This window comes from Stylophora pistillata, chromosome 1 (assembly GCF_964205215.1).
Source record: "Stylophora pistillata chromosome 1, jaStyPist1.2, whole genome shotgun sequence".
Classification (NCBI taxonomy): domain Eukaryota; kingdom Metazoa; phylum Cnidaria; class Anthozoa; order Scleractinia; family Pocilloporidae; genus Stylophora; species Stylophora pistillata.
In genome coordinates this window covers 42,398,695-42,411,469 of record NC_142519.1, presented here as the reverse complement: position 1 = coordinate 42,411,469, position 12,775 = coordinate 42,398,695, and the positions used below count along the sequence as shown (strand labels likewise).

The 12,775-nt window shown below is 38.8% G+C and overlaps 2 pseudogenes; one reads left to right on the top strand and one right to left on the bottom strand.

Annotated features, from left to right (window-relative positions):
* LOC148742626 (uncharacterized) overlaps nucleotides 1–12,531 on the top strand; it is a 66,671-nt pseudogene extending 54,140 nt beyond the window's left edge.
* LOC148742625 (uncharacterized) overlaps nucleotides 1–12,775 on the bottom strand; it is a 120,140-nt pseudogene that overhangs the window by 97,340 nt on the left and 10,025 nt on the right.

Genomic DNA, 12,775 nt, shown 5'->3' with positions numbered 1-12,775 from the left:
AACAAATTTTTCTTTTAATTATATTGCAGTCTTTGGGGTGACTTCGTATTCATATTCCCTTCTCTTCACAGTTTTTGTTGATTGTACTAGTATTTCAACTCTAACTTGTTACGCAGATTTGAAAATTTCATGTAATTTGCGCGTCATCAATTTATCATGATTATCATTATTAATATTATTACGTATGATGCACGATCCTCGCAGTAGATAGCGCTATTTAAGCAATAGCGAAAATCAGACCTGAAAAAAGTCAGGCCTGTACGGGACTCGAACCACTGACCTCTGCGATACTAGTGCAGCGCTCTACCAATTGAGCTAACAAGCCAACTGGGAGCAGGCCGTTAAGTTGATTCGTAATAAACCCGTGAAAGTGATAAATGAGATACAATGAATATATGAAGATCATATATTTTGTACTGCGGTATTAGATACGTATGCTGCACGATCCTCGCAGTAGATAGCGCCATTTAAGCAATAGCAAAAATCAGACCTGAAAAAGTATTAGATGCTCAAAAGACACAACTGTACTTCTGTCTGATGTTCAATCAGTGTCAAAGTTATTTGATTTATTATCACTTTTCGAAAGGTGCTCTGGTCTAAAACTAAATCAAACAAAATCTGAAATGCTATGGCTTGGCTCTGTAAGCCACAGAAAAGATTCTATACTTGATCTTCAAATGAGCGGTGAGCCAGTTTACGCGCTTGGAGTGCATTTTACATATGACCTAGAAATGTCTGAAAAGAAAAATTTTTTGGACAAATTAGATTCTTTAAAGAAAACATTGAACATGTGGTCCCAAAGAGACCTCTCCATCGTTGGTAGGATAAATATAATTAAAACATTGGCACTTTCAAAACTTGTCTTTATCTGCAGCGTCATGTGTACCCCTAAAGACTTCAGTAAAGAAGTAAACAGGATCGTGTCTGGCATTTGTAAGCAAGCAAGTTCTTTTTGGAATAGATTCCAGGAGTGGTACTCAACCTCTAGTAATATGAAACTGTCACTGTCAGAACTGGAGATTATGTTCGGAATTATTCGCTGTCACACCTACTGTTTAGCCCTCAACCATCTCATTATTCTAGGCAAATATTTTTTATATGTTAACGCTTTAAATACCATAAATTGCCGTTTCGATGATTTCGTCTCACTTGTGCGCGACAAAATTTATCTAGAAAAATATATTGCTGTCACTTGTAATAACGAGAAGGAGTTCAGGAACAAATGGAAATTTTTTCTGTAGTTACTCGACAATTAACATGCAAACAATAATGTGGTAAATAGATCAACTGTAATTAAATTTGACTAGTGTAACTGTATTATTATAGATGTATTGTAAGTAGTGTAAGTTAATGTAGTTTAAACATGGTGTAAAAAGTAATTATAGTGTAAGTACATGTGTAAGTGTAATAAAAAATGCTGTATTAAAAAAAAAAAAAAAAAAAATATATTATTACGTATGATGCACGATCCTCGCAGTAGATAGCGCTATTTAAGCAATAGCGAAAATCAGACCTGAAAAAAGTCAGGCCTGTACGGGACTAATACGGGAATAGCGAAAATCAGACCCGAAAAAATTTTTTTTTTCGGGTCTGATTTTCGCTATTGCTTAAATAGCGCTATCTACTGCGAGGATCGTGCAGCATACGTATCTAATACCGCAGTTCAAAATAAATGATCTTCATATATTCATTGTATGTCATTTATCACTTTCACGGGTTTATTACGAATCAACTTAACGGCCTGCTCCCAGTTGGCTTGTTAGCTCAATTGGTAGAGCGCTGCACTAGTATCGCAGAGGTCAGTGGTTCGAGTCCCGTACAGGCCTGACTTTTTTCAGGTCTGATTTTCGCTATTGCTTAAATAGCGAAAATCTACTGCGAGGATCGTGCATCATACGTATCTAATACCGCAGTTCAAAATATATGATCTTCATATATTCATTGTATGTCATTAATATTATTGTTATTATTATTAGGTTTTATCACTCATATAATCCTCACAAACTGTCCCATTGTCATCTGGGTCAAGGGATGCCTTGCACATGTATGAATGTCATCCACCAGAGGAGGAGCAGAACTCCGAAACACAATCGTACAAGGTCAAAAGGATCATTCACATTTTTTCTTCAAATAATGTCAAATTCGCTGGATTGGATGAATTTTGTTGCTTATATTTGTGTTGATTCCGGCACTTGCTACCGAGCATCCGGAGTGTCCTCCCAAACTTACATGCCATTTAATCCCGTGCGACGGTACCACAGCGTAACTAAACAAAGCAGCTAATTATAAAGAAGATTTCGTGTTGCTTACAATCAGGCCGTACTATCGCAGAACAGGCGGGGTATGGGAGTTTTGAAGGGCCAAAGCAGGATAAGTTTTGACACCTAACACATAAACATCCCTCAAAGAAGAAATTTGTTTTGATATTTGTCTGTTCAAAAAGCCAAACCGAGATAAAAGAGAGGGAAAAGCTCAAAACAAACCCTTTCTTCAAATCTGCTGATGGAGGAACTAGAGTTACGCAATAGAAGCTGACACATTGGCTGACATTGATAAGATATAATTTCTTGTTTCGTTTCAAAATTATCAAATGACAACAGCTGATTCGGTCAGTTTTTCTATTGTAAAACATCAAAAGAAAGCTCCAGCGCAGACACATACTATCGATTTGAGTCGTTTGAAATCGGCAATCGGAAAAACTTTTACAAGCAGAGCAATTGAAAGAAACCATACCATGCCTAAGCGCACTGATTGGTTCACATATTTTTGTAAGATTTAAGGCGTTCGAGGCGGCGACGGCAGATAAGTTACCCATGGTCTTTTAAAAAACGTTATGTTAAAGAATAATGTCGAGTTAGTCCGTCGTAATTGATATGAATTATAATTCGGATTAAAAGAAACTTGGCTATGACATCTTCATAATGCATAACAAAGTAGATAGTTTACAAAATCTTAACACGACATAAATTATGGGCTGCTATTTTTAACGTCATCGAAAGTATCTTCACCTCCACCACTGAAATTTAATCTGGCTTTACTAATTTTCAATGAACCTGAGGCCAAATTGTATTGTTTATTCTGTCTTTTCTGAGGTTGATAAAATCTGCACATGCAAGTAGCAGTAACAATTTGAAAACCGTGAGGCGTGGATTTCGATGAATTGACTGGAATTATCAAATTGACATGTACAGAAGTGGTAAACAGCTTGTTAAATAAACTTTAGGGTTATTCTTTGACCCCCGTATGGTGCATTATTGAAACATCGATCTGAAGCTATTTACCGATTTGAAATGGTTAATAAGGATTAATCGTCACTTGCGATCGCCATAAATTTATATGCTTTCTTCCCTTTACATTTACCCCATCAATAGTTTTTAACCGTTTGTTTTCTTTTGAATTGGGCAGATTTTGTTTGCTGGACAGGTCCCTGCAATCAATATGGCACCAGAGCGAAGCGTGAACTCTGCTGCCTAAAATAATGTTTTCCTATATTTGAAAGCATACCATACTTTTTCAAGATACTATGATTGTCTCCTTTCACCTTCACATTAATAGATATTAAATTAGTTTGCCTTTTCTCTACCCTGGAGATCCTGATGCAAAATAAAATCCCTCAATCAGTTGGCCAACATTTCAAATCATCTGGTTTTCTGAGCAGAGGCATAATTTTTTAAGAGGGCTAACACTTTAATTAGATGCATTGTTTGACGAAAATTCCACAGAATCACAACTTGAAAAGAAATGGAGGACGAATTTTTAAATCATCTTTTGTTAAAATCGTTCCAGCCTCGCTGGTCATACATTCCAACCGTTTAATGAAACCCGAAGTGACCAGGAGTAAGACGAAAGCGCAAGTATTCGGCGTTGGTAGAGGTCGAGCAGATGAACAGTAACGTAAATATTAGCATATGCAGTAAAATAGCGGTTGCACTAGAGGTTTTTCAGTGGCGGTTGTCCTAATGCGGGCTTGGCAGCGTTTTAGTGGTTGCGCTCTAGCGATTCGGAGCGTTTTTGTGGCAACTGACTTTGAGCTTTCATCAGCGGCGTTATAGCGGTTGTCCTCCTCCTTAACTTTTTATCAACGGCTTCCACTGTTTGTCTTCAAGCATTTATCAGCGCTTCTATAGCGTTTGTCTCCAGGCCTTCGTCATACCTGTTGAAACGTTTGCATTCAACTGTACCTGAGCGGTTTATTAGCTGTTGCTTTCGAGCGGTCTTACGGTGGATGCACTTCTGAAAGTTTTTTTTCTGTCTTTTTTTTTTTAACGGATTTCTTATAACGGTAATGAGCAGTGTCGTGACGATTATATTCAAGCATAAATCAGCGGTGTTGAAGCGGATGTACTCAACCGTTTTTTAGTATCGTTTTTATGGTTGTAATTCAAGCGTTCATTAGCGCCGTGGTTGTCGACTTACAGGGTTCATCGGGGCGTGTTCAAATGTGGTGGAAGTCTCCAAGGGTTCACCAGCGGTAATACAGCGCTTCAACTGTTCTTGACAGTTTCATTAGTTGTCGCCTTCTAGTGGTGTTACAGGAATACGCCTGTGAGCTGTTTTGTAGAGGATGTCTTTAAATGCTAATCCCTGGAAATTCCTTTCACTCATTATGGGGCATTTTTGGATGGTTGTATTGCAATTGCTACGATACCGCTGATGAACGGTTTAAGTCTGTCCATAAGAGGACTGGGCAGGCGTGACACATGCCATCTCACAGATTTCTTTCAAACTTTCACAGATTTAGTTCGAACTCTCTGCTGATCCTGAGTTATTAGAGTTCCCACATCAAATCCCTAAATTTAGCTCGAAAAATGCACTTTTAACGAATCTCTCTCACACCAACAAAATGCGATGGATTTTAATCGCATTTTGTCTAACGGTTTTTTGAATCTTTAGAAAACGATCGCTTAAAGTTGGAATAATTTGATATATCAGGATATCACAGATTTCTTTCAATCTTTCACAGTTTATGAGGGTCACTAATTCATTCAAGAAGCCAGATTTAGTTCAAACTCTCGGCTTATCCCTGAGTTATCAAATCCATAAATCAAGCTCGAAAAATGCACTTATCAACAAATATTTCTCACACGAACAAAATGCGATGGATTTTAATCGTACTTTGTCTAATAGTTTTTTGAACCATAAGAAAACGATCCCTTAGAGTTGGAATAATTTGATATATCAGAATATCATTTCTGCTAATTTGGAGCAGTTAAATCACGGTACTGGGTAACCAACTATTCGAAAAAAGAAATAGAAAATAGCTTTTTGTAATTGCAAATATCTCCCGTGGAGAATATTGTATGTTGTGCAGAACCATATTTCTGAAGTTGTCCTAGCAAAAGAAACTTGACCTTGCCCACATTGTACGATTTTGTTAAGCCATTATAGGCCATCGAAGTTGACCTTTATATTACCTCTGCGAAAAAGACGAAAGAACAATTTTTCAACCGGTCACTATTCAAACTAAAACATTACAAATGTGAAGAAATTTGTATTTTCGTTAAGAAAAAAAGGACCATCTGCTATCGCACAAAATTTAAAAGCGATATTTCATCGTGTTGGGGCTTACGAAGTTGCGGAAGTTGCATCTTCTTTCATTATTTTACGGAGGTGGGGGGGGGAGGCAACATCCATCCAGGCGTATTTTGAACTTGTCGATTTATAGGAGGAAGCGCGATAGAACCTTTTGATAATTTTTGAAAAAGTTTCATCAATAGGTCCTTTAGGAAAAATAAAATGAATTAACAACTAACCGTCAGCGTATTCTCGATACTTATGGTCAGCGGCTCTTAAGAGTGCTGGGCTGAGAGCTTGGAAAGCGTACATTGTGGCGCACATTAGCTCACATCGTACGCTTGCCGAACAAGGGCAAGTGTTTTGTTTTGTTTTTTACTGGCACAGCTTCCAAAATATTGTTCTCAACGAGTTTTAACAGAAAAAATTTGTACTTCTTAACTGAGTGGTATATAAGGGCCTGACTGGAAAATTTTGGCTTGAGGTCACGTGCGACATCCTCGCGCCATAATCAAGTGCCAATTATTTTCCCGTCTGTCCCGCCCAAACTCAGTCAGTGAGCATTTTATCATATGACCGCTATGTGTTCAAAATTGCAAAAATCTTGTTTTAACACGATAGACGGATTCACTCAGGACAGCTACAAAAGCTAAATTTAGCATCTTACCTCAAGGATTTGATGGGGGAACTCTAATACTCCAGGGATAAGCCAGGAGCCTGAACTACTCTGGATTCTTGAGTAACTTAGTGACCCTCCTAAACTGTGAAAGTTTGACGGAGAAATCGGTGGGATGGCATTTGTCTGATGAACGCTTTAAAACATCTTCTTCAGCTGAGAAACCTTGAACGCAACCTTTGTAACAGTGCTGATGAAACGTTTGTCTTCAACAGCTACAACGGCGCTAATAATAGCTGGAACACATCCACTACATGTACAAGACCACTGATGAACGATTGAATACAACCGCTAGAATACCGCTGAGGCTAATGGCAGAATGCAAATTCTCTGACACGAACGGGCTTCCAAACTCCTCGTGTAGAGCTTTTTGTATTATTATGATCAGGCCGGTGAGCTGACTCGGAACAACATTCCTGAATTACAACATGAAGTATCGAGTTTGCGAGTTTGTGAAAACAATTAAGCAATCGTGCCTGTCCAAATTTTTAGCTGAGCCACTGATATCTGTTCATTTTACTTATTTATGTGTAAACTTCCAGACTGTTTTAAGTTCTTCCAAAACTCTCAACAAAAATTTAATAACACATCGTATACTTACTAAATTTTCATTTGAGCCACGAACACAGATTTTATTTTAACTGTCAGCTATTAAAGAATGAACCTTTGCCCAGTAACTCCCCTTCATGAGTTTTTCATCCGAGTCTGATGGAATACATCAAGATGTGACAAATGACTTTTATTTTAGCCAAATAAAAAAAGAAATCACAGCGTTATCATAGCGTACTCAAAAGCGTTAATACAAGCAAATACTCTTGGTGGTAGATACTGTAACTTGTTGTTGGACAGGTCCTTATAGTCAACAAGTCAACCGCAAATAAGCGCATTCTTAAAGATGTTGTGGAAACTGATGCTTTCTTGGAAGAATATATACTCTTATTTCTTGAAGGTCCCTGTAACCGCCTTAAGCTTAGAAAACTCGACTTTTTTATGTCCCTAAAATTCAAATCAATGAGTGATTGATTATCGAGCCTTGGGGATTATCTATAAGAGGCTTGATGTCCTTCCACGATTTGCTTTCGACCCTCTTGACATTGTTCACAAATATTAATGTTCATATAAAAACTTCGGCCATCATGAAGATGGCTTAGAACGCAGCTTTGCTAAACAACAGCTAAACTCTGTTTAAATAGCCTGCCTTCTAAATTCGATTAAAGAGCAGTATAAAAAAGGTGGTTCCAGACACTTCGCCGAACAGGGGAAGGGGTTATTAAATGCTGCTATTTTGTCTGTTAAGAGAAATAAGACAAGCTACTAGAACATAGGGAAATACTTAAAATATACAGTTTAAGGAGGCTGAACACAGTTTTTGATACCTTTGTTTCTTTCACTATTTTCTCAAAAACCCTCGATCTCTCTCGGTCGCCAAAACTGGCAGCAAGCAAGTTAACAACACAAACTTTGGATTTTTGAAAGTTAAGCTGACGTAGGTATCGTTGTCATGGCGACATAAATAGATATAAAGAGGGAATTAAAATCGGTTTTGTTTCTTTGTGGAAAATCTAGTCATTACATTTTCTTTATAACTTGCCTGCAACGAGCTTGTAACGATACTCACATGTTAACACCATTTTGATAAAAATTTAACAGAGAGATCTTCCATTGTCCCTTGTTGAAGGTTCACTCGGTTTTCTAGAATTTTCTTTGTTTAAAATCAATCTTTTTCAATACTCCAGCTACTTATTTCCTTAAGTATTTCCGTGCCAAATTTCGTGAGATTCTAATGAGTGGTTCTCAAGAAATAGGCATATTTCCGAGAAAGCAATTTTTAATTCAATCGCAATTCTTTTACTTACTACGCATGTGCTGCATTTAACTGGGTTCTTTCAGTAACGACGAAAAAGCTGAAAATTGCTGGGTTCTTTGCACCGTAAATTTATACTAACATATTTTTGTAAGAAAAGATTAAAGCCCTCAATACACTGCGCCAGCTATAGAGAAAAATAGCACAGATAGTGCGGGTACGTGTTGTGTAAATAAAATGACCGCTCTATTGACGGCATGTTTGTTTTTTACAATCCTTGTTCGTGCGCTGAATTGCACCAGCAAAAGCGTGCGCGAAAACTGTGTTCAGCCACCTTAAGTGCCACTCCCGCCAGAAGCGGGTCCTCTCGACTGCCCGGCAATAAAAATTTTCCTTAATTTTTTCCCTATGAAACGGGTATAGGACACATGTATCAAAAACAGTTTGGTTGTTTTTCAATTCTCTTTTTTTTGCCTCGCCACAAGCGAAAATGAACTTTTGGCTAGACCACCCGTGTAAACAACGATCAAAAATGTAAATTTCACGGCTTTTGTCGAGCGCGCTGCGACTGCGGTAGTGTAGCTCACGGAATTCTCTCTTGCTTGAAGTTACTAGCTATATTCTGTCAGTTCACAGACAAAATATGCAACCTTCCTTTGAAATCATTTTCATACCAAAGTGATCCGAAGAGACCCTTCCCCTCGACATTAATTTGAATATCAAAAATGAACCAATTTAAAACAAAGAATTCTCAAGATTTAGGCTTAAATAGGGCTAAAAAGACATATCGGAGGATAGTTTATACACCAAGGAGGTCATCAATTGTTTCAAACCTGCGGGTATCTCTCTAGCTTTCATCCACCATCCTCTTGAAAACAACGCAAATCAGTGTCTTTACTTAATCGCGCACGTGTCAAAGGTCATTTGCATAATTCTAAAAAACGACGGATAAGTCGTTGACCGTTTAAATTTCGTTTGTTTGTCTTCTACGCTAATTATATTAAGTTTTCATAACAATTGGATGGAAATAAATTGCGAGTCGTCCTAAAACGTTGCATAAACGTGATCAGTCGTAACGCTTACGTGAAAAGGTAAGCAAAGGGCGATCGGAGGGCGCTTCTTCGATAATTTTCCTTGAATCAGGTCAAAAGCCACGTACAGAGTGGAGAAGGTCAAAATTAAATAATCAAATTTGGTCATTTCAGACATAAGGTGTCGCTTAAAAGGACACACAAACAAGTTAAAACATGTATGTTACGGTGTTATCTACAAAAAAACCTTCTGCAAGAATTCTTGCTGTTTCTACCGAGGTTTAGCACACGGAATGCAATCAAAAGGCCCTCTTTTCTGAACATTTGCTGCCATGATTAGAGATTTTACGTTGTTACTGTCCACAAAGTTCTTGAGGGACAAGCTTAATCATTCCTTAGGAGGCAAACCTGGCCTGGTATGTTGCGTGACGTGACTATGCTAACTTTTTATTTGTTCCATGACTTGTTTCACGGATATGTAAATTGAAACTTACAAGTAATTCACGTAACGAATTAGACCAAAAGTAATAGATGGACTGAAATAAAAGAATTGGGGACGGTAATTGAGCTTACATTGGTCTACCTCCCCCCCCCCCTGAAGATTCTTGCATACCTCTCTCCAGCCCTCTCGCTTTGGATGTCTTTTACCCATATGTTGTTTAGCCGAGAGGAGAGGATCCTAAGTTATTGATATGTTTTGAGAAATTTATCGCAAAAAATGTCTACTTGTTTCATGGAAAGCAAGGATTGTAGTGGATGCGGGTATTTAAGCGGAGCTTCAGTCCTGATATCTCTCCTGGAATGCAAGGACGACGTATCAAGTCATTTGAAGTACCATCTATCCAGCGAAATCCTCGAGTACGAGTCAATCAAATCCTCGAGTACTTCGTTCAGGTCATTTTGGCTCCGAAAAGGCAAAAATAAAGCGGAAGTTTGCATGTTCTAAACATCGGAACGTTTTGGGAAAACACTAGAAATGCGGTAAAAGTACTTGTCAGCATCCAGAGCACAAAGGGAAATATGAGGCAGTGAAAGGAGGCCGAGTATTCACCGCCAGACTGGCTAGAGATGTTTTAATTTCGAAATTTTCCGAATGATAGTTCCAGTCGGATCACGTGAGTACTATTTTCAACTCCTTGAATGCGAAGGTTATTATTTTATTAAAAATTGATTTGTGAGGGCCTAGCTACAGCAACAGGTGGAGTCTCCACAAAATTAAAAGACAATTTTTTTCATGACAAAATTCTATCTCTTTTTTTTGCATCCGCTCAAGTTTAATACGCCTTTGTTTAATTACTCGATTTTGTCCAGTTGTCATCCAGGAAAAATTTGTCGGCGGCGTGGTGGGAGATTTGCCCGCCAGAGCCAAAAGTTTTAGAGTCGAGACAAACCATTCACAATTGTAAAGTGTTGGTAATGACAGAAAATATTTCGAGATAGACAACTTTCATGTTGGTGCGGTAGGCCAAAAAGTGTTCAAAGTTAGAAGCCGTTTTACAAGGAAAATTTAATTACGCCTTGCGATTCAAATAACGCTACTAACGTTTGCAACAGAGTGAAAAAATATCCAATTATTTGCTCTTGATACAAGTAATTAGAGAGGAAATAATTTGAGTATATCAATAAAGTTGAAATGGTAAATTGACTAGCGTTACGATTATAAAAAAATAAAGCTGACTTTTCGAGCGTTAGCCCTTCGTCGGAGAGAATAGAGAAATTGTGGGTTGTGTGTGCTTTTAAAGGCGGAAAAGGAGCTACATGATTGGTGGGAACATGGCAACGAGAAAAACACGATTAAATTAGTGGAATGAAAAGCGTTCATTGATACCTCTGGGATTTAGACTGCCGGTTTGAAAGATGAGCTTTTGTTCAAGAGTTTTCCGGCTTTCCGTGCCACCTAATTGTAAGGAAAGACCGCAGATTGCCATGTGTTGCTTAGAATGGTTAGGTGAATTAAAATGTCTAGCGACTGGTTTCGATGTGTCCTTGTCATTCCTCTCCACGTCGCGAAGGTGTTCTCGGAATCGGTCACCAAGTCTTCTGCCTGTTTCGCCGATGTAAATATTTTGCAATAAGGGCAAGTTATGCAATAGATTACATTGCCGGAGGTGCACGTGAAGTGATCGGTGATCTTAATGGATCATTTGGGTCCCGATATTTTCTCAGTGTTGTGAATGAAAGGGCACGTTTTGCATCGTAATTAGAGAGGAACAGGGGTAAGAACAAGAATAGGGAAAGGATGTCCATATGAAAATTGCAATGAATAAAAAGGAATAACAACAAAAAAGAGCGAGAGAGAGAAAGAGAGAGAGAGAGAGAGAGAGAGAGAGAGAGAGAGAGAGAGAGAGAGAGAGAGAGAGAGAGAGAGAGAAGAGAGAGAGAGAGAGAGAGAGAGAGAGAGAGAGAGAGAGAGAGAGAGAGAGAGAGAGAGAGAGAGAAAGCGAGAGGGGGGAGCTAATTTTTTTAATTTTTCAGTCATAGACTGGTGAGAAGCACTTCTGCGAACAGTAGTTGCAAAATTTCTTGTATTTTCCAATGCGTTTCGTCTAACTGTCGTAGACTTCCTCAGGTTCCTCAGGTAGTTTTACAAGTGTGACTAAACGCCTGTATTTATAAGCCAAAGTTACAAGGGCCGATGACCGTAAAGGCCTGGCCGGACTTCCGAACAGAAACAGGCGAAGTTGTGAAAAATTTTACACGTGTAAGGCAAGGTGAGAAAAATATTTTGGGGGCTACGGTCTTAGCTAAAACCGTGGCCCCCAAGGAGAAGTGTACGACAGTTAGACGAAACACGTAGGAAAATAGAAAAAGTTTTGCAACTACTGTTAGCAGAAGTGCTGCTCACTAGTCTATAATTAAAAAATTAAAAAACCTGTAAAGACCTACAATGAGGTCATGACAACGTCTGCCTCACTCACAGGGCAAAAAGTAGAACCGGTTTCTTCTGGGCTTTAAAAGGAATGGGAATAGGTAACAACAAATGAAAAAGCCCTATGTTTGGGTCACGTGGAAGAGACATGTCGTGCTCTTTGCAATGTAATCGCTCCAAAAGACAGCGAAGAGTTATTGCAAGCATTCAAGGCTCCGATAACAAATGAAGTTTGTTCGGGTGACTTGAAGTCGCTGATAACCGCATACAAACAGGCACCTTCGAGGAACCTGAAAACGCAGATCTTGATGATATATGCAACGAGCTCTTCAGCGAAATTCTTAAAGAAAATGCACCAGCCATTTGAAAAACTGAGCGATCGACAAATTAAGAAGGCAAGGGCTCATGCCAAAAATGTCGAAGCTGGTTTCAACGTCATCAAACTGCCACACCGCAGAGTCCGAATAGACCTAGTGAAACTTGATAATTTTCTGTATTTTGTAGACCAACTATATTTTAAAAAGGTGTGGCCTATGGAACAAGGACTTTAAAACTTCACTCTAGTGATCGTCTTGTCCTGCCAAACTTCATCAGAATTGCTGGACGATCAACGATGATTGAACAATCTCTCAGTTAAGCACTGTTGCGAGGAAGTCCTTGAGCACCTTGGAAAATCAACGCTTTACAGAATTTTGCAAGCAGGGGAGCCCTCTCAAAGGCGATCCCTTCAAGGACTAGACAACACTGTTGCAAGCGGAGCGGAAGGGTTGAAAGCAATGCACAAGATAGTGGAGGAATTGGAAGAGGGCGGGGCAACTGCAAAGTGGTGTGAAGACGTTCGGAAGAATCTGAAGGATGCAAAGCAATACCTGAAGACAGCG